Source organism: Pipistrellus hanaki (genome assembly GCF_964339955.1).
Source record: "Pipistrellus hanaki genome assembly, chromosome: 8".
NCBI lineage: Eukaryota > Metazoa > Chordata > Mammalia > Chiroptera > Vespertilionidae > Pipistrellus > Pipistrellus hanaki.
In genome coordinates, this window is record NC_140510.1 from 42,232,121 (window position 1) to 42,256,370 (window position 24,250).

The 24,250-nt window shown below is 36.5% G+C and overlaps 1 protein-coding gene across 2 annotated transcripts in view; it reads left to right on the forward strand.

Moving 5' to 3' along the window:
- Nucleotides 1-2,705: 2,705 nt before the first annotated feature.
- XIRP2 (xin actin binding repeat containing 2) overlaps nt 2,706-24,250 on the forward strand; it is a 67,124-nt gene continuing 45,579 nt past the window's right edge. For both annotated transcript variants that reach the window (XM_084892540.1, XM_084892541.1), the window contains exon 1: nt 2,706-2,921. The gene's annotated coding sequence lies outside the window, so the exon portion shown is untranslated. The remainder of the gene's footprint in view (nt 2,922-24,250) is intronic.

The window sequence follows — 24,250 nt, forward strand, 5'->3', positions numbered from 1 at the left end:
AAAAACAAAAACAAAAACATTTGAGCCCAGCAAATTTGGCTCAATGGTTGAGCATTGACCTCTGAACTAGAAGGTCATGGTTTGATTCCTAGTCAGGGCACATGCCCAGGTTATGGGTTCAATCCCTAGTGTGGGACTTGCAGGAGGCAGCCAATCAAGGATCCTCTCATCATTGATGTTTCTCTCTCTCCCTCCCCGTTCCTCTCTGAAATTAATAAAACTATATATAAAAAAAAGAAACGTGAAGAAATCTATCACTACAATGAAATGAGAATCATGTAGTTTTGAATAAGGAGAGAAAAATGAAGAAGCTAGAAGTCAGATTTTTGAGTAATTAACAATATTTAATCACCATAAACATCATTAACATCTATATGCAAATACAAGAGTAAAATGACTGCATTTACATTGTTGAATCAATCTCCTCACTCCTCATAACTTAAATTAAACTATTACTATTTTAGATTGAGTGCCATTTTCTTAAGTACAATATATACTGAGGTAAAGTAATAATGTTTAAATAAATATTTTTTTATATTTAGACTGTAATTAGTATTTTATATATATGTTATGTAAATCTTCACAACAACCACTTAAAATAGATAAACTTAGTCCTGTTTAGTCACAGAAGAGTAAAGTGATAGACAACCTGTGAAATTTTTCAGGTCACAGAGTTTATTTTGTGTTAAAGCTGTGCTGAAATCCTGTGCTATAAATCATCATTTTCTTGTAGAATTTTCTGCAACAATGGAAGTGTTCTATATCTGTACTGTCTAATCCATAGCTATGAACCACAAATGGAGACTGAGTACTTGAAATGTGATTAGTGCAATTGATTAACTGAATTTTTAATGGTATTTAATTTTAACCAATTAAAATTTAAATAGTCACATGTGTCCAGTAGCTGTCACTGGGTGGCACAACTATAAAATAATTAGAATCTACTATCTTCTGGTCCTAAAACTCTTGTGTAATGAGTATAAGGAACACCATTTGAGAAACTTTTTCTTAATGAACTGGAATATACTCCTAGATAGAAATCAATATCATACATGGAAAAGAATGCAATGTATTACTACTGGTCTTTATTGATAAACTAGAGGCCCAGTCCATGAATTTGTGCAGGGGTAGGGTCCCTCTGGGTGGGCTGCAGGGATTGGGCTGAAAACTACAGTCCAATGCTGCCTGCAGCTCCCACCTACCACTCCCACTCATCCAGGCCCTACTGTGCCTGCCACAGGCTCATGCCCAATCAGTCCCAATCTAGAGAGGCTCTCCCTGCAGTAGCAGCACTCATCAGCCATGAGCCTTGCATCTGGTGCCCTCCCAGGAGGAGTGGTCTGTGGGATCAGGCTGAAACTGGCTCTCTGACATCCCCAGAGGGGTCCTAGATTGCAAGAGGGTGCAGGCCAGGGTGAAGAACCCCCTACCCTCTCTGGTGCATTATTGAGCTGGGTAGAGACCACAGAAGGGTTCAGGGCATGTTCAACCCATTTCACTCAGTCCTGATTAGCTGGACCGAGCCGCAAGCAAACCTACTGGTCCGATCATTTGCCCCCTGGTGGTCAGTGCATGTCATAGCAACTGGTTGACCAGTTGACTCTCTGCCCACTGGTGGTCAGTGCATGTGGTTGAGCAGCCTTAGCATATCATTAGCATATTAGCTTTGATTGGCTGTTTGGTTGCTCTGCTGTTCAATCTATTTGCATGTTACCCTTTTATTATATATGATAATATGTTGAATAGCTCATTTGTAAGCATTTTCTGTGAAATAAATAGTATATAAGCCTGTGCTTTCCTTAAATCAGAGGGCAATTTCCTCATTATTTGGATTTGTTGTGAGACCATTTGGATGCACACTTAACACCAAACTAGGAAAATAATAGAAGAGAGGAAAGATGAGGAAGCTGCCTGTTTTATTTTATTTTATTTTATTAATGAATTAGATGTCAGTATGATGGAGCTAAATGGCAATTCCAGGTGAATTCCCCCTTTTTTTTTTCCTTCCAAGTCAGGTGGGCAGGGTGTGCTGAGTAAGTAGAGTGGCAGCAAAGGACATTTAATATGACTCTCTCAGGAGCATGTGAGGTGACTCCTTCCCCTGCCCGCTCTTCCTCATGCCACGTGTTTTGAACAATGTGAATTAAATCACAGGCTCAGTGTGCCCTCTTTTCTCACTAGAGTGCCTTCTTACCCTTTCTTCCCTCACTGTTTAAATTAAAGAGCAATTCTTTGACTCAATAAACATTACAATAGTAGTTTTGCTTTATATGTGAAGCCTCAAAAAGCAAACTGATGTTTTCCATACCTAACAACGTGTTGAAAATGAAAACTGTTTCGAAGAACCCAAATTCTACCAATTTCAATTGGAACCTTTTCTACATATTTTATTTTCATATTTTGACTCTTAGAAGATTGGGATTATTAAAACAAATGCAAGCAATTCAAGTGCTTTAATCCTTCCCTTTCCTCATCAGTGCTAGTTATTTTTAGGGCTTTGTTCGGAAGTTGAGAGTTGGCTTGATGGCCAAGGATGTGAAGAGAGTTTGATTGACGGCACATGTGTTAGAGCCATGCTTACATACACACCGAGGACACTATGAGGCAGAGTTCCCTCGGAGACTCACTTCTGAAAGGAGTGGTTGACTCAGGCCCCACCTATACTCAGCTCAGTTCCTAAAAATAGGTGCCAACTTGCATCCTTTAGACACAGGGCTAAAATAAATTCAGCGTCCCATCTACTTCCCATCTACTTGCTTGTCAGACCCTTCAGTGGAGCAGGCCTCCACTCCACCGATTGCTTTCAGGGGACTGGGAAATTTGCTGTACAGGAAACAAGGGAGGAAACTAGTCTGTGAAGAACTGTAAAGAGATAGATATATATTTTCCACGAACTTGGTGAAGTCTAAATATTACAAAAGGTATGTGTAATATAGTCATTGATATGTGTCTCCTTCCAGGGTTGTAAAATGTTCTTGCTGATTGCTTAATATCAGTGAAAATCATGGGCCCAGTTGTATTGGTTATAAAAGAAAATATCCAGTTTGGGTTTTGTTTCTATGACAATATTTAGCATTACTTTGTATTATTGAATTTAGGTCTTCATATGTTCATCTCTTTTCAAAATTTGCATTTTTCATATTTAGTATAAAAGAATAGTAAGCCAAACTTGATAAATAGTCATGAGTAAAAATTATACTTCAACTTGTGGCCAAAGGGGAAAACTAAAAAAGAAGAGTTTATCTTTTTTGAGCATAAATTGATAATATATGCAATGAATATGTTTAAAAATATAAGCTGTATTTCTTAGAATTTGGTGAGGGAATGGAAGAGTTTTAAATATTTTCAACTGTTGCATCTGGCTCAGAGCAATGTATGAAAATTATCCCTTCACCAGCCGTGGTTCAGTTTTGTACTTATTGCTCCCGCCAGAGTCTCATCTCCTCTGGGAGTCTTACTGGAGTAAGGATTAAAGAATCAGGTTCTTACATGTTTTGCAGAATTAAGAAAAGCACTGCCGGTTGGATCTGCCAGCCCTAATTATAGTAACTACAAACTTAAAGAGAGGAGACTGAGATTTTACTTTAAAGGTATCATGACCTACATACAATTTCAAATGGATTTTTTCTGTCTTCAATTGCCTGTGAACACCCTAATTTGGTCTTGTGCTGTAAGTGTTTAGATGTTAGAGACAGGTGATTTGGAGAGACGACACTATAACAGAATCTCTTAATGCACCAACTAAAAGCAAGGACACTTTAAGATTACATAATCCAGGGTTTAAATTTAGCCAGCTGGTGCTGAACAAAAAGATATTTTATTTTTACCAGAGCTCTTTTGGTCACTGATGAGCTGTAGGTTCTTTGAATTATTTAAAAATTTTATGTGCAGGGTGCCAAAGGACGAGTAAAATATTTAGTAAAATATTTACCTCTGCTACATTGAGAGCCATGAATTTTCACATGGAAGAGCACCTGCTTTGAGTTTTAAAAATATATGACCATTGAGTGGCAAAAATATTGGATGAGAAATGAGGAATTCTTGCATCCTATCCTTAAATATTTCTCTACATGTCTGCTAATATAGATATTTTACCTTCTTACTGTTAACATGGAAATGAACAACTAAAGGCATTTTTTAAAGTCAGTCAGCACTTCAGATGTCTGCAATAAGGCAAAGTGCCAGCTGCTTGGGGAAAGTGGAGTTTAGAGTTTGGAGTAAATGTTTCTGCTTTCAAACAGTGTTGGACATCTTTAAGTTACAGCTTCCCTCAACCACCTGGAAAATGAAAACAAACATTTCTTAATGATCATGGAGAGTTTTACTTTAGAATGTGGTCATGTGAACATATCAACATGGGCCTCAAATCCCCCATGATTACAGAAAAAGAGAGAGTGGGTTGCCTTTCCTCCGATTTACTTTTGGGTAAAAGGCCCAGAGAGTTCATGGATCATTTACTGATGTTTACCATTGAGTGCTGTCTGCTGTTCAATAGTTCCAGCATTCATCCTCTCACTTATATTTACCACAATGGAAAGACTTCAGCACATTATTATTCCTTTTACTTGTTTGGTAAAATATTACTTGTGATGAGGCAGTTTGGGGTTGGATCCCTTGGTAACCTTGGTACTAGAAACTGATATTTCCTCTCTTCTCTCTTTGTCTGTCATTTGTCTTTGTGTGTGCCTGTCTCTCTCTCTGTCACACACACACACACACACACACACACACACACACACACACACCTGAGCATTAAGAGACCATTTTGTAAGACCTGTTTGATAGCTGGAGGTCATGTCTAAATTCAGTGATTTATAGAGCAGGGCAGACAATTAATAAGTGTCTGGCAGTGTAATTCCAAAATTTTTGATTGGACATAATTTAATTGACATTACATTGTCCTTTTTATTTGCTCCCCACCTTCTTTTTTGAAAACACTCAAATTACACTTTGAAATTTAATTAAATTGTAATTTGTTTTTCCTGCCTCTGAAACAAACACTTGCTCATTCAGATGACAGGTTCATCCCTTGCAGAATGGTGGGTAACTTAAGACTTTTCTGATTCAGAAATGACTCTTTTAGAACTCTGACTTATTCCATATAGGTTCTTTCATATCCTCTCTGAGCTTGTCACCATCAATACCTTCACCAACCTGGAAGTTCACCAAACCATTTTAGATTTTGAATCAAGGTTCCATTACCTAGGATGATTGACTAAATCATTGGTCTTTGGTGACTGGATTCAATTGCTAGTCCTGTCCTCTTCTCAGAGGTAGGAAATGGGGTTGAATGTTTTAACCCTCTAATCATTTGATTGGTTTTTCTGGCCACAGCGGCTTATCCTGGAGCCATTTCTGTTCCTCTGCCTGCTCCCACAAGAGGCCAGCAGTCATTCATTAGCATCTCAGGACGCTAGCACTTAAGAGATTCCAAGCGGTTAGAAGCTCTGTGCCAGGAACAGGGCTAAATACCAAGTATTTATTTATTATTATACCACCTGTGTCCATATGTCTCTTTTCTTTCTTTTAAATGCTACCTATGAGCTCTGTAGTAAAAAAATCTCATACTATTCAATTTCCTAATCATTGGAATCCATCTCTTACAAATGTAACTTACCTGAGTATTTTTTTTTTCATTGATACAATATGCTCAGTAAAAGCACAAAGAACAATGACAATAGGCAATGGAAAGAGCAAAGGTTTTGTTTTCTTAAAAAAAAGTTGAAAATCAGCAAATTTAATGCATCATTTGTATCAGTTTTGACACAAGTGACAATGAAGCTATATTTGATGACATCATAGGACTTTATGGGCCTAAATAAATGTCTGTCAGTGAGTGGCACAATAGGAAATCCAAATTCCTGGCTTCTCAAACTGTCACCAAGGCTAAAGGAATTTATTGCATAGATAACCCAAAGAAACTCAGTGATGATTTGGTTCAACAATTTAATTTCTAGATAAGAAAACTGCATCATGGAAACATTAAATAGCAGCTCATAAGATTTAAGAAAAAAAATTAGAAACCAACTCTTCTGACTTATATTTGATTGTTATATGTTATTCTGCAAATCTTTGTACCATAACATCAATTCAACCTCACTTTACCCCCATGATGGGAAACATTTTGAAGTACGCCTTGATAAAACCTGGTTGTTTTTCATGTGTAGCTTTTTATTTTGCATTTCATGTTTTTCTTAAAATCAGGGTAAATTGTGGTAAAGGAGACCTGATCCACATATTCAGTTAAGACTTTTTGAAAATGTTGGTTGGTTGATTTTTTCATTTTACTAAGTATTTAAGTTGCTCATCTTCTCTGTTCGATGAGCTCTTCTCCCAACCCCCACTATCTAGTCATTGGACACATCATTTTTCACTTTTCTTTTTGGACAAGCTTTCAAGTAGGTTTTTGTCTTTCACATTTTTTTTTCTAATTGTGTGCAGGAAAGACCTTGTTGCCTGTTGAACTAAATGCTTTAGATATGTTTACTATTCAAAAGTAAATAATTGCCAAATTGCTCCAGGCATACATGAGTTCAAATAAACATGATACTAAAAGAATTTATTTGGGCAAGTTACTCTGTTAGTCAAAGATTTAATAGCAAAATATGAATATATCAGCAAGTGTATTTTTATTTTTTTTAATTTTTTTTTTATATTTTGAACCTGGTTTTAATGTATGCTTTTTTCAACATTTTTAAAAAGCGAAAAACCTTAGCCATTTAAAAACATTTTCCAGAAAAATTATCTGCATCCTGCTGAGAATTTTATGCCAGGTTGCAGCCCCCACACAAGCTATGGAGAGCCAAGATATATAAACCTGCAATGTGAAGTGCCAGCTCAACCTTTATGCTGATCCGATGTAGTCATTTAACCACACAATTGTTTGTAGCCTTGAATTAGACCTTGTATACATTTAGACCATGTTTTTAAGTTGTTGAATGATGAAAATGCCATAGAAGCACAATATTGTTGTAAGCAAAGCACTTAACACACTTAATGTAATTTATTGAATATGTTTCAGGAACGTTTATAAAGAAGCCAGATTGAAAAGTAAATAGTCTGGAATATTATACATTTTTAAAAAGAAGGGCAATTAATTACTTACAGTATCAGAAATAGTCTACACCAGTGAGCAGCAGTCCAATTTTTAAATCAAAAGAGCCCTTTAGGAGTTGAAAAAATTAATTGGTAAAAATAGATTATAGCCGAAACAGGTTTGGCTCAGTGGTAGAGTGTCGGTCTGTGGACTGAAAGGTACCAGGTTCGATTCCGGTCAGGGGCATGTACGTTGGTTGCGGGCACATCCCCAATAGGGGGTGTGCAAGAGGCAGCTGGTCAATGTTCCTCTCTCATCGATGTTTCTAGCTCTCTCTCTCTCTCCCTTCCTCTCTGTAAAAAATCAACAAAATATATTTAAAAAAATAGATTATATATAATTTTTTGTTAACTCCGTAGTTACTAACACAAGAAAGCTGGGGGGAGGGCGCACATCACCATTAATTTTAAAAACAAAACCCAGCAATTTAAATGGTTATAAAACATGTTCTCAGTGTTGCTGATTTAAAGTTTAATAAATGCAAACTGAAGAAAAATAATGTTCAAATAACAATTATCCTTTTGTTTTGAAATTCATGGTTACTTAATATCACTGAAATAAAATATAGATAAACCTCATATTAAAAAGTAGCTGTCTTTTTTAAAAAAAACAAAAAACACATATATTAAATATGTATAAATAAAGTCACATTTCCCCATTGAAATGCATTATAACTTGGGAGATACTTTATCAATATCTCTGTTGTTGATTATTTCATTTTTGTTGTTTTAATGACCACTGTCCTTATAAGAACTCAGCTTTACTTTACCTAACCAGTAATCTTTTTTGTCAAATAATTAAAAGGTGTTTGTTTTTTTTTAGTAACTATTGTGTTTCAGGGAAACAGTGAAACATCTTTTTGTAAAGGTATGGATTACCTATTTAACTGGTCTGTTTTGTAAGTTAGAATTTTTGACTGTGGACACAAGGGTCATATTATCAAGTTAGAATATTACGGGGAAGGGAAAAGAATAAAGTGTGTTTATTTTATTTATTAAAGGTTATCAGTCCAGGTAGGAGCATTAGTTAAAATTCACAGTCTCTGCATCTGTGGAGCCTGAGCCCTCCTCCTGAGTCCTGGGTAAGGTGGAAAGCGGGTGTTGGCCATGTAGGAGGGTGAAGCCATTTGCCTTTGGAACACCGGCTAGAGCTGGGGTGCCAAAGGCAGAGCAGCTGATGCAATCAGGGGCTCACTCTTTCTGTCCGCAGAACCATCCCAGGTAATCAGAGTGGGAACAGAAACTCATTACAGTCTAACTTCTCCAGTAGAAAGTATGCTGGCCCCTTGAGTCCCCAAAGACTCAAAAGTATTTATTTTTAGGAATGTAACTATTAGTGCATGTCTGCTCCGGTTACTGACTCATTCTGGAATGAGAATAATTTCAGGATTCGTCATCCACCGTCATCTGGAGCTGGACAACAGCCCCAACTTTTATGCTGTCAAATATCAGAGAAATGAAAGTTGAAAAGAAGGCATGTGTTTGTGTTTAAGTTACAATCTTTTTTTTTTTTCCTGGAAAAAAATCTAATCCAGCTACTGTAATTGTCAACTCAAAACTATATTTATAGTTTTTAATACCCCACCCTTTAAACAGAAGCAATAAATGATCTCAGACTTCAATTTTCACCTCTTTTTATTTATTATACTTCATTCAAACCAACTGGCCTCAGCTGCTTGGCTGTGTCATGATGTTATAGAACCATTTCTTTCAACTATGCTCCATTGTGCTTATGTATATACATATATATGCATAGTGTCTGTATATATGTATATATACATACTCTTTTCTGTAAATTGTGGTTTACCTGTGTCTCCATATTATTACCTAGCTCATATTTTCAGTCGCTTGGATATTCAAAGAAGGTTAGTAATCCTCAAACAATAACCAATAACCACAATATTATCTATAAATACAGCTCTTTTTTAACCTTTAGGTAACATTGCATAGAGAGCCTAACACAGAATTTTGTGAACATTTCTATTGATAAAATGTCAAACTACATCTACATACAATATTATTATTACTACTTAATAATAATGATCAACATTTTCTACAGAATTATTCTCCTATGGATAGATATATAAAAGGAGTTCCAGGAGTTGATATATACAATTTTATTATTGATGCCATCTTTATATTTCTTTATATTTGATTAATCTGAAATTCTTGAAATTAGAAAGATTTCACAAATGATAAGCTGTTCTTTCTCCCTTCCTCCCCTCTCCTCCCCCCACCACCTTTTTTTAAAATCTCATTTCCATTAAAGACCTCTGGAATATATTTCTTAACCCCAGAACAATAAATATCCTTAAGCTCTATGAAGTGGTCTCAGTTGACCAGAATCACAAAAACATCACCTCCTAGGGCCAGAATCAGTTCTAAATGAACTCCATGTAACACTGGGTGCTGTTAGGTAAACCAAATTAGTTGAACACACACTTTGGAACCAGACTGTGTTTGAATTCCGTCTACAACATTCACATACTATTTGACCTTGAGCAAATTACTTGACATCACTGTGGTTATTTTCTCATCTGAACATGAAGATATTTATAGTATCCATTCCATAGGATTGTTTTGAATTTAAATAAATTAATATCTGTAAAATAATTAAAACAATGGTGCCTGATACATAGTAAGTGCTTTATAAGCATTTGCTGTTATTTTCATCATTATTATTATTTAACATTTGAGGCTAGTATAACATAATAACCATGATCTCTTTTCCAGAGAGCAAGAAAATAATATAAAGTATAAAGCTATCCCAGATCACATAAAACTACAAATTATTCTAGATGTTGAACATTCAAAATAACACCACTAAAAAAAATTGTTTAAGAGAGAAAATTGTTTACTTGATTTAATAGGTTGTTCTGTGTTGTTAAAGGATACCTCAAGTTCAAATTAAATTTCTGTCCTCTCTAGAGTTAGAAACCTATTAAGTGCCCTCTTTCTATTATAATCACTTCAACACTTGAAATTAATAACCTTCCTGTTATCCTGGTGATAGCAACATCATATTACTTGAAGAAACTGAAGTCTTCAACCATCTCAACCCTAATGACTGTCTCCTGACTGATAGAGCTGCATATAGCCACATATTGGACCTTGTCATTCCTTTTACTTAGTTCTTGGACTCTCAAAATGTTCTCTCAGAGCATAGTTTTCGTTCTTTTCAACTAAAACTGATCTTGACCTTCAGCATGATCTCCCCATTCTCAACACATCCTGCACATCAGCCCCTTTGCTTTATCTGCCTCCTCTCTCCGTATCTTGGATCCATCCATGTTAATATTCAAAGAGCAAAGATGGAAGGAGAGCTCTCACTCAGCAGCGAGGCACTGAATATGGGGCTTTGGGTCCCAGACTGTTTATCAAGGGAATCTACATCAGCAAAGGTAAAGAAGAATCCAGTAGCTGAAGAGAAAGCAAACGCTCATGAGCTCGTGAATTGGTGCAGTGCATCAAGTTTGAGCTATGAAGCTCAGCTATGAGCAGGAAAATAAAACAAAGATCAGAAGTAAAGAGGACTTAGGACAAGACAGGATGAAGCCTTTGATGCACTAGGACATGTATTTCAAAACTAAGGCCAAGAACAATGTAGGAGTGTTGGAGACCTGGTATTAAGGGCTCCTGATTCCAGGATTCAGGGATAGGTCTCAGAGCTAAAGGAACCAGGCTGCACCTAATGCCCCACAGTCAGGGTTCCATTGTCAGCTGCAGCAGCTGCAATAGAATTTCCACTAACCCTCTTTCATTTGTTCCCACATGCCTAAGCTAAATCCACCTCACCAAAAGCTAATTCAGGCCCAGGCTGGCTAGCTCAGTTGGTTGGGGCATCATCCTAACATGCCAAGGTTGTGGGTTTGATCCCTAGTCAAGGCATGATCCCTAGTCAAGAAGGATGGATGCATAAGTAAGTGGAACAACAAATTCTCTCTCTCTCTCTCTCTCTCTCTCTCTCTCTCTCTCTCTCTCTCTCTCTCTCTCTCTCTCTCCTCTCATCTCCCTCTCTCTTTCTCCCTCTCCCTCTCCCTCTCCCTCTTCTTCTCCCTCTTCTTCTCTCCTCTCCCTCTCTTTCTCTCCCTCTCTCCATTTATATAGATAGCGAGATAGATAGATAGATAGAAATGCTAATATTCAACAATCATTTTACTCACTTTTGACTCCTTATCACATTTACCATTATTGCTGACAAGCCCAGATGTTTTCTATTATAATATATGACTTAAAATTTTGAGAGTGGAAACAAGTTTGTGGATATGTTAAAGAATTAAAAACCATGTTAAATTGTAAAAGGTTTGACAATATAAGACTAGGGATTAAATAGTTACTTGATATATATTTTGGGTGTAATATGGATGAAGCTAAGAGCTGATGGATTGTGTGTGGTAATATAAAAATAGAAGACTAGGGATAGAGCCCTTGAGACTTTACACAGGTAGGTGTTAGAAATTGCATGTGTTCGCGCATGCCACGTGTGTGTGTGTGTGTGTGTGTGTGTGTGTGTGTGTGCGCAGATAGTGGTGTTTGTGTCTCTTCTAAGTCACATAGCAACTCTACACTGAAATTTGAGATTTTGTAAAGAACAATGCAGAAAGTGCTTTAAAGCATCAGCACTACCAATTTCTCCTTTTAAAATATTTCTGTAATAGCAAGTGTCAGGCTTGGTGAAGTTTTATGACATTTTCCTCAGGCCCTGTACTGCGGAGAATAGGACCAAGGGCTTTTTGCCGCATCTGTTTTTTGTGGTAGGCTTCCAACGCAAGAGTGCACTGGGACACCCTGAAATCCTACTGAGGTCTTCCTTCTAGATCTTGCAAATCAAGTAGATTACTACTATAATTAAATGGAAGAGTGTGTGTGCCTGTGAGTGTATGTGCCTGCGAGTGTATGTGTATGTGTTGGTGTTTAGATGTTATGCCTAGACTTGGCCCACTAAACTAAAGAGGCTAGTGCTTTCTTTTGGACTGAACTGTGATGGAGACATGAATGTATTTGGAATTTTTTTTAGCTGCAACACTTTTCTAATTGCTTATAGCAGCTATGTAGAAACAGGAGAATTTCTGGCAGAAGTTAGGTTTGGTGGAAAGCCCAAAGTTGACTGGTTTCATTTTCCAAGCAAACATTTTTGTGCAGTTCTAATTTTCACCTGCTCATGTGGTGTCCTGCTGAGCATTTTTGGTGATGAGCTGGATTTCGTTGTGGGAGACTCACAGATTCACAGGCAAGAAATTTATTTTTTGCTCCCTCCTGGAAGATCTAATCTCAAATCCCACATAACTTCTCTGTACTGTTTAAATAACTTCTGTTGCAGAATTTGGAACTTATTTTCTACTCTTTAAAAAGAAGTAGGAGAGAGAAGGTAACAAAATCTGTCAGCAGGAACCATAAAAAGATGAGCATTGGGCTTTGCAATTTTATTTCAAGACAAATTCATTCAACAAATGCTTAATGGGCATGTACTGTGTTTAAGTCATGATGTTAAATCTTAAATTCTTAGGAAGTTGGCCACTTTAATCTCAACTGTCAGTGTGCTTCTTGGCAGGCAATCTAGGAATTTCAGTTCCAGGTCATAATGAAAATTTAATAGCCGTTCTACAAAAATGTTAGGAAAGGCTCTGCCTCTCGTTGTTAGAGAAAGTGCATGCATATCATTCTTAGAAATGCTTTACTTAAATATACTTTTCCTACTCCCCATGTAGGGGCCTGTACACAGCATTTCTGAACTCTGTGTGGTGGCTATCCTCCCATAGTCACAATCTATGTGTTGCCATTTTGCAAATTGATGAAGCTAAGAGATTACCTGGCTGATATCATGGGAGAGTATGATTATGCAGGAAGACTTAAGAAATGAAAACTGATGTTGAGTCCTTGCTAGTGGTGGATAACTTCTAGTTGTAATTAAGTGTCTAAAATTTTAATGATCATCTTTAAAGACAAATGAGGAGATGCTTCACCTTGAAGTCCAAGTTCTCTTTCTGGTGAGTTGTCCTAAGGCAGAGGGAGGTCACACTTTGTTGAAGTGACTTCTCCATCTATTCAAGGTTTATGGTACCTACAAGGAATAGTTTAAGGAAGTGATTTTATTTTTTAACTGTATATTTCTATTGATTTCAGAGAGGAAGAGAGAGTGAGACAAACATCAGTGATAAGAGAGAATCATCAATTGGCTGCCTCCTGCATGCTTCCTACCAAGGAGTGAGCACACAACCAGCACATGTGCCCTGACCAGGAATCAAACCATGACCTCTTGGTTCATAGGTTGATGCTCAACCACTGAGCAACACCAGCCCAACAAAGTGATTCTATTTGAAAGCTGTGAAAGCATAGCCTCAAATGGAATTTTACAAAGAAGCCCAATGTGTGTGTATACATATACAGGGTTGGGTAAAAGTAGATTTACTGTTGTTTGTATGGAAAATAATATGATTCATAAATAATAATACAAGAATGTACTCTGTTTCGTGTACTCACAATACTATGCTTGTGCTTAAATAAAATTGGTCTAGGACCTTGATCAGCAAACTGTGGCTTGTGAGCCACATGTGGCTCTTTGGCCCCTTGAGTGTGGCTCTTCCACAAAAAAACCACAGCCTGGGCAAGTCTATTTTGAAGAAGTGGCATTAGAAGAAGTTTAAGTTTAAAAAATTTGACTCTCAAAAGAAATTTCAATTGTTGTACTGTTGATATTTGGCTCTGTTGACTAGTAAGTTTGCTGACCACTGGTCTAGGGTAACTGTAGTTTGCAAGTTTTCATTAAAGTTCTTGTTGTTCACAGACTTACTATCTTAATGTGCTGGGAAAGGAGCAAATTTCCATCTGAATAACATTTCAAGGATGATTTTTCTACTTTGCCCTTTAAACACAGGAGCTAGATAAGCAGCGTGAACTGAATGTCTCCACTTAGGCTGCACTTACAGGATTAGGTTTTGAGTCTGAAGTAAAAGAAACAAGTGCCAATGCCAAATTTTTAAAAGATAAATAACTATAAATAAATTAAGGGATGATGAAACTGACTAACTATGTAATCCACGTGTTTCTTAAGCAGAGGGGACGATTAAATTACTTCCACTCTTTGGACTGTTCCTGGTATCATTAGGAATCTGACATCATCTCTTTCTTTTGAAATGACAGGCTGCTTTTGGATGCAAAGGGTATTTAGGGCATGTTAATGGTGATAGGGAGAAAAAGCCAGGGCCTGACCTGATTAGGAATTTTGATCCTTTAAAATTATGATAGCTTTAATTTATAAGCCTTCTGTTCTAAATTTAAAAGGCTCCAAAATGTATGCAGCATTACCGTGTCCTCTACAATCAAAGGGATGGAAATCAGAACGCAGTTGTGAGAGTACAAACATTTTAATAAGATGCCGATTACCTTTCGCTTTAGAGCACTTTAGATTAACCTGTAGTTCTGGTTAAAAAACAACAACAAAATAAGTATATTTTACATGGATTCTTAACATTTATGCTTAACGTGGCAGTTTTATATTTCTACCCAAGATTAAATGATTAAAGACCACAAAGTTTTGAAAGCATTCGGTTCTTTAGGTAGAATGTTTCTAAGCGCCTCATGTTCTGAAAGGTAAATACTGACTCCCAGAGGAGTCAGTATTCACCAAGCAACATGTTGCATTATTTAAGCATGTTCACTTTACTTAGCTTTTCCAAATAACGTTCAGTAAAGAAAATATGTAGGAGTAATGGGATTTCCCTTCTTTGATCAAGTTTACCAGCCACTAAGTTCAAAAGAAAAACATATCTCCATATGCCACTGCTTGGGGACTTAGGCAGAAAAGCATTTTAAACAAAGACTTCCTTAAGGTCACTGGAAACTGTGTGAATTCAGAGACTAGATTTCTCTAAGACAAAAGACAGATTCAATTAAGTGCATCTTGTTATTCAAAGGGAAAGATTGATTTAGTGGAAGAAAAGCTGGCGCAGTAACAATTGTCTAAGTCTGAGTCAGAATCTGATGACTCGGCTTTTCCTTTAACATCTGTCGGAATACATTTCAAATGCTAACCTTGGTAGGGAGGTGAAAGCTGGAAAGACTGTGAAGAATTGAGGAATTCCTAAAAACAGATCTGAAAACCAGAATGCAACTAGTACACACTTATTTAAAGTAATAGTAATTAACTTCGTACATAAGAGTGGGCATGCCAGGGAGATGTTTTACAAAGCTGCACATTATTAAAGCAAATTATTACATTACTGTTGTTTGCTTTTGATCTGTCAATTGCCAAAAGCACACTTGGAACCAAACAAAACAGTTCAGTAACCCTGGACCAGCTTCCTATGGAATTTCACAAAGCCTGTGAGAGGCAGAAATGCATCATTTTAGGGAAAGACATGAGTCATCTCCATGTATCAACAAATTACTGTGACCCCAGAATGAAATTCCTTTCTGTGTTCCCAAAGCCCTGGTGGTTTTAGAGGCGCTCATGGATGTTTTAACCTGTCTGTTCCTGCCAGGCCTTTCAGAGGCATGACCATTTGCTGCCAATCGCAGTCTGCCTTTGAGGACTTTCTCTGGCTGAAGGAATGAGCACAGTTGCTTGCCATTTCTCATGTTCCAGCCTAGAAAAAAAACAGAAAGAGGATAATACTATCCTCAACATGCCCTTCCCACAAATCACTGAGGTACATGCGAAGGATGATTAGAGAGGTGGGAATCATGGGGAAGTTGGAAAAAAAGGACAAACAGAAATGAAGCAGTAGGAGTAAAAAAAGGAATATGGTAGGAAATAATAGGTGAGAAAAAGAAGTTATTATCAAAGAGGTAGAAACTAAGGGAGAGGTGGAATAATGTAAAATGTTATGAAAGTTGGGGGTTTTCTAGAACAGAGACTTTAGGAAGAAAGGAATGACAATTTAAACAGAATATTCAAATTAAATTAAAAGAATACCTATATTCAAACTAATCAAATAATATAAAAACACCTCTATATTTCAGGATGTTCTCATAATGTACTTTTTTATTTTATTTTTTTGTTTGTTTTTATTTATATTTTTTATATTGTTGGAAGTATTACAAATGATGGTACATATGTCTCCTTTTTTCCCCCCATTGACCTCCCCCCCCCCCAGTCTCCCCTACCCCTCCCCCATTCATGCCCTCACCTGCTCTTCCCCCCAACCCCCAGTGTCTTGTGTCCATTGGTTATGCTTATATGCATGCATACAAGTCCTTCGGTTGATCTCTTACATCCCCCATCCCCCAACCTCCCCTGCCTTCCCGCTGTAGTTTGACAGTCTGTTCAATGCTTCTTTGCCTGTCTATTTTCCCCCCATTTCTTTCCTTTAAAAAATCTTGCCTCTGCAGACTAGAAATAAAATCTAATAACAAAAAAATGTTCAAGTCCAATTTCAATGTCCAACAGTTCTGAGTCCCTGTTTCAATGTCAAACAGTTCCTTATATGTACATGTCAGCAATGATATCTTGATGGTGGGCACATGGTGGTAATGCATATTGTACTTTTTTAATGTTTTATTATATTTATTGAAGTGACATTGGTTAAGGAGATTATGTAAGATTTACATGTACAATATTATAAGACATCATCTGTATATTGCATTATGTGCTCATCACCCAAAGTTTACTTTCCTTCCATCATCATATATTTGACTTCCTTTACTTTCTTCTACCTCCCCCACCTTATTACCCTCTGGTAGCCACCATCCTGTTATCTGTATCAATGAGGTTTTTTTGTTTGTTTATTCTTTTGTTCAGTTGTGTTTCTCCGTTTTATAGACCATATATGAGTGTAATCATATAAATTTTGTCCTTTTCGGTCTGACTTATTTTACTCAGCATGATACTCTCAGGATCCACCCATGTTGTTACAAATGGCAGGATTTCATCTTTTCTTATGACTGAGTAGTATTTCATTGTGTATATGTTCCACATCCTCACCATGTGGTTTTGTACAGCAATAGTGGAATGGATAAAAATTTTGAGTCCAAGACCCTTCTCTTTGCCTTCCTTAGGCAGCAACAAGGCCAGCAGACCTGGGGAGAGGCCTAGTCATCACCACCTGGCTGGTCCAGGCAGGATTCACTGTGCAGAACTCACTGCTCAGAGGCCCCACAGGGAAATGAAAAATGTGAATAACTTTGAGTGATGGTTTTATGACTTAACCTAAAATATATAGTGAGGGGGGAAAATGTCAGGAACTGCTTGGGGGACAGAAGAACAGATCTGCCCCTCATGCATGATACATAAGGGTGATTTTTAAGGAATTTTATATTTTAAAAGCATTTTCATGTCGCTACAGTGTCCAAAACACAGAAAACCAACTCTTTGAATGTCATATAAATTGAGTTAGTAATTTCTTATTTTTTATATACTTTCTCCATCCCTGTGCCGTATGAGGACTATGCCATTTGTCTTTGGCCCATTCTCAATGATATCTCAATGTGTAATTATCAATTCTTTTATGATTTATTGTCTTCTCCTTGTTTCAGGGAACATGGTCTATACTTGGCTTATAAAGAGGGATGGAACATCCTTGCAAAAGGCTTTAGATCCAGACAGACCTGAGACACGCCCTATCCTTGCTACTCAGTAACTCTGAATTTTGGAAAATTTTTGTAACTTTTCTACTTCTCAGACTTTTATCATCTAGATTACCTGGATGATAATACCTCCAGTATATAATAACCTAAGTGTGCATGTATTATTTCCTGTGTGCAAGGTACTATGTAAAATTCTTTATTTTTGTGAAATTTCCTTCAGTCCTCACAGGCAATCATAGGTTCTTATCCTTCTCATTACACAGGATAAGAATGCTTAGAGAGGTTAAGCAATTTGCTTAAAGCCAAAAGTGTCAGAGATAGAAGTTTCTGTGTCCAGATGTGATGGTTTATCTCCCTGTGGGTCTGCCTCCTCCAGGATAAAGTGCCCAAGACAGAACCTAGTGTAAAGCAGGTTTACAAAATTAGTTTCTTTCTGGCCAGTGTTGGAGGAGCTTGCATGTTGGTGAAAGGTGAGAGAATTTGGGAAGACAGAGGGATTCAGAGATATACTAAAAAGTATCCTATATAATAAAGAGCTAATGGGCTAATTAGACCAGACAGTGGAACGACCTTCCAAAATGACCTTGCGGAATGACCAGGGTGGGGCCATGAAGCCACAGGGGGTTGCGGGGGGGAGGGGGGGGGAGGGGGGGGCAAGAGGCAGCCGAGGCTGTGAGGGCTGAGCCCCTTGAAAGTAATTTTTTTAAATATCGGAAGAGCATAGCCAAGGAGCTACTCACTGTCTGGATTAAATGGGAACAATCTGAAAAGAAATTGACTCACTATGAATCTACATGTAAGTGACTTTTCAAGCCATTAAATCTGATTGGGCTTTATTCATTTTGATCTGATTTTACCTCTATATAAATAAATGTAGTTTGGGGGCAGGGCGTATGAGTCCCTCAAGATTCTCCTCTTGATGAGAGCTCCATTTTGGTGTTTCTTTAGACAAGCCAACTTCCTTAGCAGGGCCAGCCACCTGGAAACTTGTTCTATTCTGAAGTCAGCTTGGTGAAATTATGCAACATGTGTATTTTTGTTTTTAGAGATAAGGCCTGATCAATGCTTCTTAGGATACCATATTTATTGAAGTTCTCTCTGGTGTTTTTCTTTTCTTCTTTTTTCAAGTAGAGCAGAATGGAGTATAATGGTGAGTAATTAATTCTCACTCCTGAGCATTCTGCTTGGCCAATAGTAGAGGGGCAGTAGATGTTTATTGAATGTATGACTAAAGCCTTTTCTTTAGAAGAAAGATTATCAAATACCCTCCCTGTATACCTGGAATGCAAATTTAAACAATAGAACACTTTGATGGAAGCATGACACCACCTCCCATGCCCTAGGGCAGAACAGATCAATAGAAAATGAGAGCAGTAGTCCTAGTTTTGCATTTTCTGTCTTTATAGTGAAGTTCATCCGTATGCCTGTCATTTGTGTTAAGGCCTAACTCTGTCTCAAGTTTGATCTCCACAGTGACTAAAAATATATAATGACAAATTTTGCTTTGATTTCTAATTCAAAACATAAGTTTCTAAGGACAAAAAAAGGAGCCACTTAGAGACATAAAAATTCAGCTTATTAGTTTCCCTTTGATTTGTCCCTAGATATTTGAAATAAATAATATCTAGAAAGGATTTGTGTATAGGTGTTTATTAACCAGAAAAGATGGTTTTTACCTTTAAAAATTTACTTTGTAATAAAATTTTATATTATAATGAAAATATACTTACATAAAGTGACTATGAAGAGTTGAATAGTCTTGTGTTCAGAAATTCCTGAACTCAATTCCAGACTTAGCCACTTACTGTATAATTTTTTTCTTTGGGATGTTACTTTCCTCTTCAGTAAAATGGAAATACCACTACCTCTATTACAAAAATTAGTGGGATAATACATGTAAAATGATTAACACATAACTAACATTCCATTAACAGTTATCATTATTATAATGCACTCTAAGTCTGATTGTATTAAGGAAATGTCCAACAAGAGATTTATGCTGTAAAAATATGCATCGTCTACAGGCATTTAGTGGTTCTAATTTATTTGACCATTTCAAAGAAATTGAAGTCATTTTTTTTAATTATTGATTTCTTCAACTGGCCAGTTCTTTAAACTGAACAATTAATTTAAAAATATTTAATAGTAATATGATTAAATTTTTAATGCCTAAACTAGCAATGTTAAATGTAATAATGATCACATAATTTCTGACTAAATTATGTTCATTTATATAACAAGACTTATTACAATTAGAAATGGCATTTCTATTACTCAGAAAGATTAGAACCATGGGCACTTAAATTCCATCTTATTTATTATAAGTAGGTGGACATTTCTTCTTTGGGACATGAAGAATAACTTCAAAGATGTTTCCATCACTGAGTAGTGTGTATATAAATCTGTGAGATTGGAGAGAGCTGGAACTAAAATATGCCTTAAAAATTTATCTTATGGTGATTTGACTTGTACAGGTGTAGCTATGTGTACAGTGGATACCTGTGTTAGTTTCCTATTGCTGCTATAATAAATTATCACAAACAGTAGTAGCTGCAACCGCACAAATCTATTATATTATAGTTCTGGAGGTCCAAAGTCCAAAATTAGTTTCATTGGGCCAAAATCAAGATGTTGGCTGGGCTAAGGTCCTTCCAGGAGTTGGGGGGTTGGTCTGGGGTCTGTTGTCTTGTCTTTTTCAGCTTCTGTAGAACCTGCATCCATCTCTCTCTCTCTCTCTCTCTCTCTCTCTTTCTCCCAAGACACATCCACATCTCAATATCCTTCTTAATCACATCTGCAAAGTCCCATTTGCCACGTACACTGACATGTTTACAGATTCTGGGGATAAGAGTATAAACATTGGAAAACCAAAATATTGTCTACCACATGCTGAATTCCTCTGCTTAGAGACAACCAGATATGCATGATCACCTCTAATAACCAGTTAACTGGGAGAATACTGGTTAAGGAAGGGTCACTAAAGAAGCAAGACTAATCTTTTTTATTACCCTCAGAGGTATGTTTTTGTTCATGTATAAAGCATGGTGGTCAGATGAGGAGATGGATTTTTGGGAAGGTAACAGGTATTCACTCAATAACAAAATGCATATAGGGACAATAGGACTATAGGGAAGCTAGTTTAATAAATGGAATATGATTTGCTGTGTTCATATGCTGGATGGATGCCACAATACAGTTTTTATGCTGTCATGGCATACATACTTCCATTCATTTTACTCTTTGCCCTTCCTCTCCATGTTTTTTTTTTTTTAAGAACTGTAAATCAATGCATAAGATCACACTATACAACTTGCTTTTTCATTTTACTCTCCATCCATTTCTTGGTTTTATAGTATTCAAATGAGGGTAAAATATATAAAACTCAAATTGATTACAAATTTGAATTGGCAGCAGCATTTTTAATGTTTAAAAGGGATGAATTTTATTATTAGCTAAGTGATATGCAAATATTAAAGAATTATAGATTGTGTATTCATGCTTATGGCTCTGAGCCTAAGATATGTCCTTAGAAATGATATCCTGAGCACAAACCTGAGCTGGGCTATAGCTCATAGATTTAGATCTGATGGAATTTAGTTCATCACTCTCCCGAGTTCATTCTAAATCAATTTCCCGAGTACGAAGCAGTTGACTTCTTCATAATGCATCCAGAATACCATAGTGAGGCTCTCAATGTGTCAACGAAAGTGTGCTTGTGTTCTTGAAGCCTGTGTCTCTATTCACCTCAGCTTTGTGAGCTGCCATTTGACTTACTCTGCTTTGCTCTTAGTTCTGATTAAATAAAGGCTTCTTGAATTAACTTTAGACATTTTCAAAACAAAGACAATCATAAAATTCTTGATTTTCTGCTCAAGAGTTCAAATTACTATTAATTTCTCGAGACATAATCACACTAGAGAGCTATCTGGGACTATTTTATGTTTTATTGTTAATGCAATATCAATCAATTCACAACAGAAAAGGGCATCTCTTTGTTTGAATTTTCCTTCATTTGTTTATGGAGAAAGGTGATTGTTAGGGTTTGCTGGCTTTTGGACACTTGAGAAGTAGCATAGAATTGTTGTAAAGTCATAGAACTTGAAGCAGACAGCCTGGCTTCCCTGTCTAGGTCTGAAACTCACCAGCCACCTGACCGTGAGTCAGTTTTATAACCTTTCTGTGTCTCTGTTTCCTTATCTGTAAAATGGAGATTAAAAAAAATAAAAGCTTTCTCCACCTTATCGGATAGTTGAGAACATTCAGTGGTTGATCTCTGACCTATAGAAAGTACTTGACACATAGTTGCTGTCCTTTTTTTAATGGGAATCATTCTTTTGAGTCATTTATCCATTTTCAATAATGCCAGCAGTTTCTTTCTGACCTGTCTTCAATTCTTTACTAAAAATTAACACTTTAGCCCATTTATCATAATTGTCCCTCCTCAGTGTTTCTTTTGTCTTATAAATATTAAAATATTTTTACTTTAATTTTTTTGTGTTTAGAAGGCTCAACTGAAATCATTTGATGAATTACTTACATTTCTCTAAAGGTTTTTTATTATTTAAAAACGCATTGAGTCCTTCCACTACTCCACTGTAATGTGCAGTGTGATGAGAATTCATTGTTTTCCTCAAACACATTACCCCACTTCCCCAAAATGATGTGTTGGTAATGCTGCTGCCTCATCTCCTTTTACATCTCTGTCTCTCGCATATTCACATGTCCAACTATAATACTTTGAGTTCAGTGCGGATGTTCCCCTTCTCAGGAGCCTTCCCTGCACCTGCTCATTCACACACCCAGGTGGTTATGTCCTCTCTGAAGGCTCCCATTTCACATGTTGTAAACCCATAAATTCTTGGGGGATAACTGCCTATCTGTCTTTCCAACTAGACCAAAAGCTCTGGAGCATAGTGGTCAGTCTTTATGCTTATTCTAAATAATCAATATTTATTTAATGACAAAAATAAATTAAACTTATTTTAACACCGAAAACTTTAGGGAGTCCTGTTGTGAATGATTACAACAAAGTAAAAAGAATACAGTTGAATACAAACTAAACTGATATGTGCAGACAGATAATATGCAGGGGGAAATGAAGATATATTTCTTCAGCATGTGAAAAACTTTCAGTGGTTTGTAGGAATCTCTTTGATCAGAATCAATTCAAAGAGTGTATTTTTGTATGGAAATGAGGTTTTGGATGATGGTGAACTTCAAAAATGACTGACACTTGTGAACATATGAGTTTGAACAATCATAAGGTTCAAATAACATAACTCCTTATTCCTTTATATTTTCTGTTTCTTTTAGAAAGCATGGAAAATAAAATATATTTACAACTTAATTAAAATACAGAACAGATGTATTTTAATAAGAAATCCCTAAGGAAAACCAAATAATCAAGGAGTCAAAACAGAAGTGATTTTTAATTTGTATCACATTCATTCTCAGCTGCTCAAAGAAACTAATAGAAAATGCAAACAACCAAATAAGATGGTTTAATGTGGAAACTGGAGGAGGAAGTAGAGAAAGCAGCTTGGCTATCTGTTACCTTGGGTTCTGTAATCACAAAGATTAAATAAAACCAATCCAAATAACCAAGGACACCAATGAGCTCTGCTCTATGAGGCCCAGAAACTGTCCTTCCCAAGATGAAAGGCCGGGCATGAATGGGTGATGAGTGGACATAAACATACACATACATTTCATACACTGACGGGCCCCACAAAGATCTGATTGAAATGATTTTGGAATTACAATATTCTTTCAGCGTGAATAGTAAACTGTCAAGCAGAGTGATAGCAAAAAAAAAACACACCAGATTAAATAAGAAAAACTGGTTTTGAGACCAGGTCTGGCACACACAACTAAATAACCCTGGAGACTCATATGCAGGGTCCTTGTATTCTTTTAGACACTGATATATATATTTCCTTATGTGTAAAAGGATCTGGTTAGATCAGGTAAGACTGTGTGACCTCTAAGACCTTTCTGTTTCCAATAACTATGAGTCTTCTGCTCTTTTTCCAAGTATGTAGTTTCTACTACCCTCTGTTTCTATCAGGCAGATGGCTCCAATGGGCCAGTCATCTCTCTGAAATAGGTGGCTAACAAGCTTTTTCCCATTGTACTATTATTTCTTTGTTATATGCCATCTCTATGAATAAAAGAAAAAACAGTCCATAATTCTCAAAGCATTCACATATTTTAGCTAAATCTATTTTCTTGAGGGTTGAGGGGTGGAGAGAGAAGGAAAGAACAATTTTTAGACTTGCTAAAGAGTAAGGTCAACTATCAAATCTGCCACTTGTTGATTGTATGATCATAGCCAAGTATTTTATTTTATTTTTTTAATTTGAGACTCTGTTTTCTTACCTTTGAATTTTACAAAATAATAGTACCCACTTTATGAGGTTGTTAGAGACGTAAATGACATAATAATGCTCTTAAAACATTTAGCCTAAATTCAACACATAGTACTTTGGGAATATTTATAAGTTAACATTGTGTATGTCTCATTAAATAACTATTTCTTATTAGAATAGTTGCAGGAGGAGGAGTGGGGACAACATTTTCTTTTCGTGTTTATATAAGCATATGCTCCTATACAGGCATCGTGTAGCTTTGC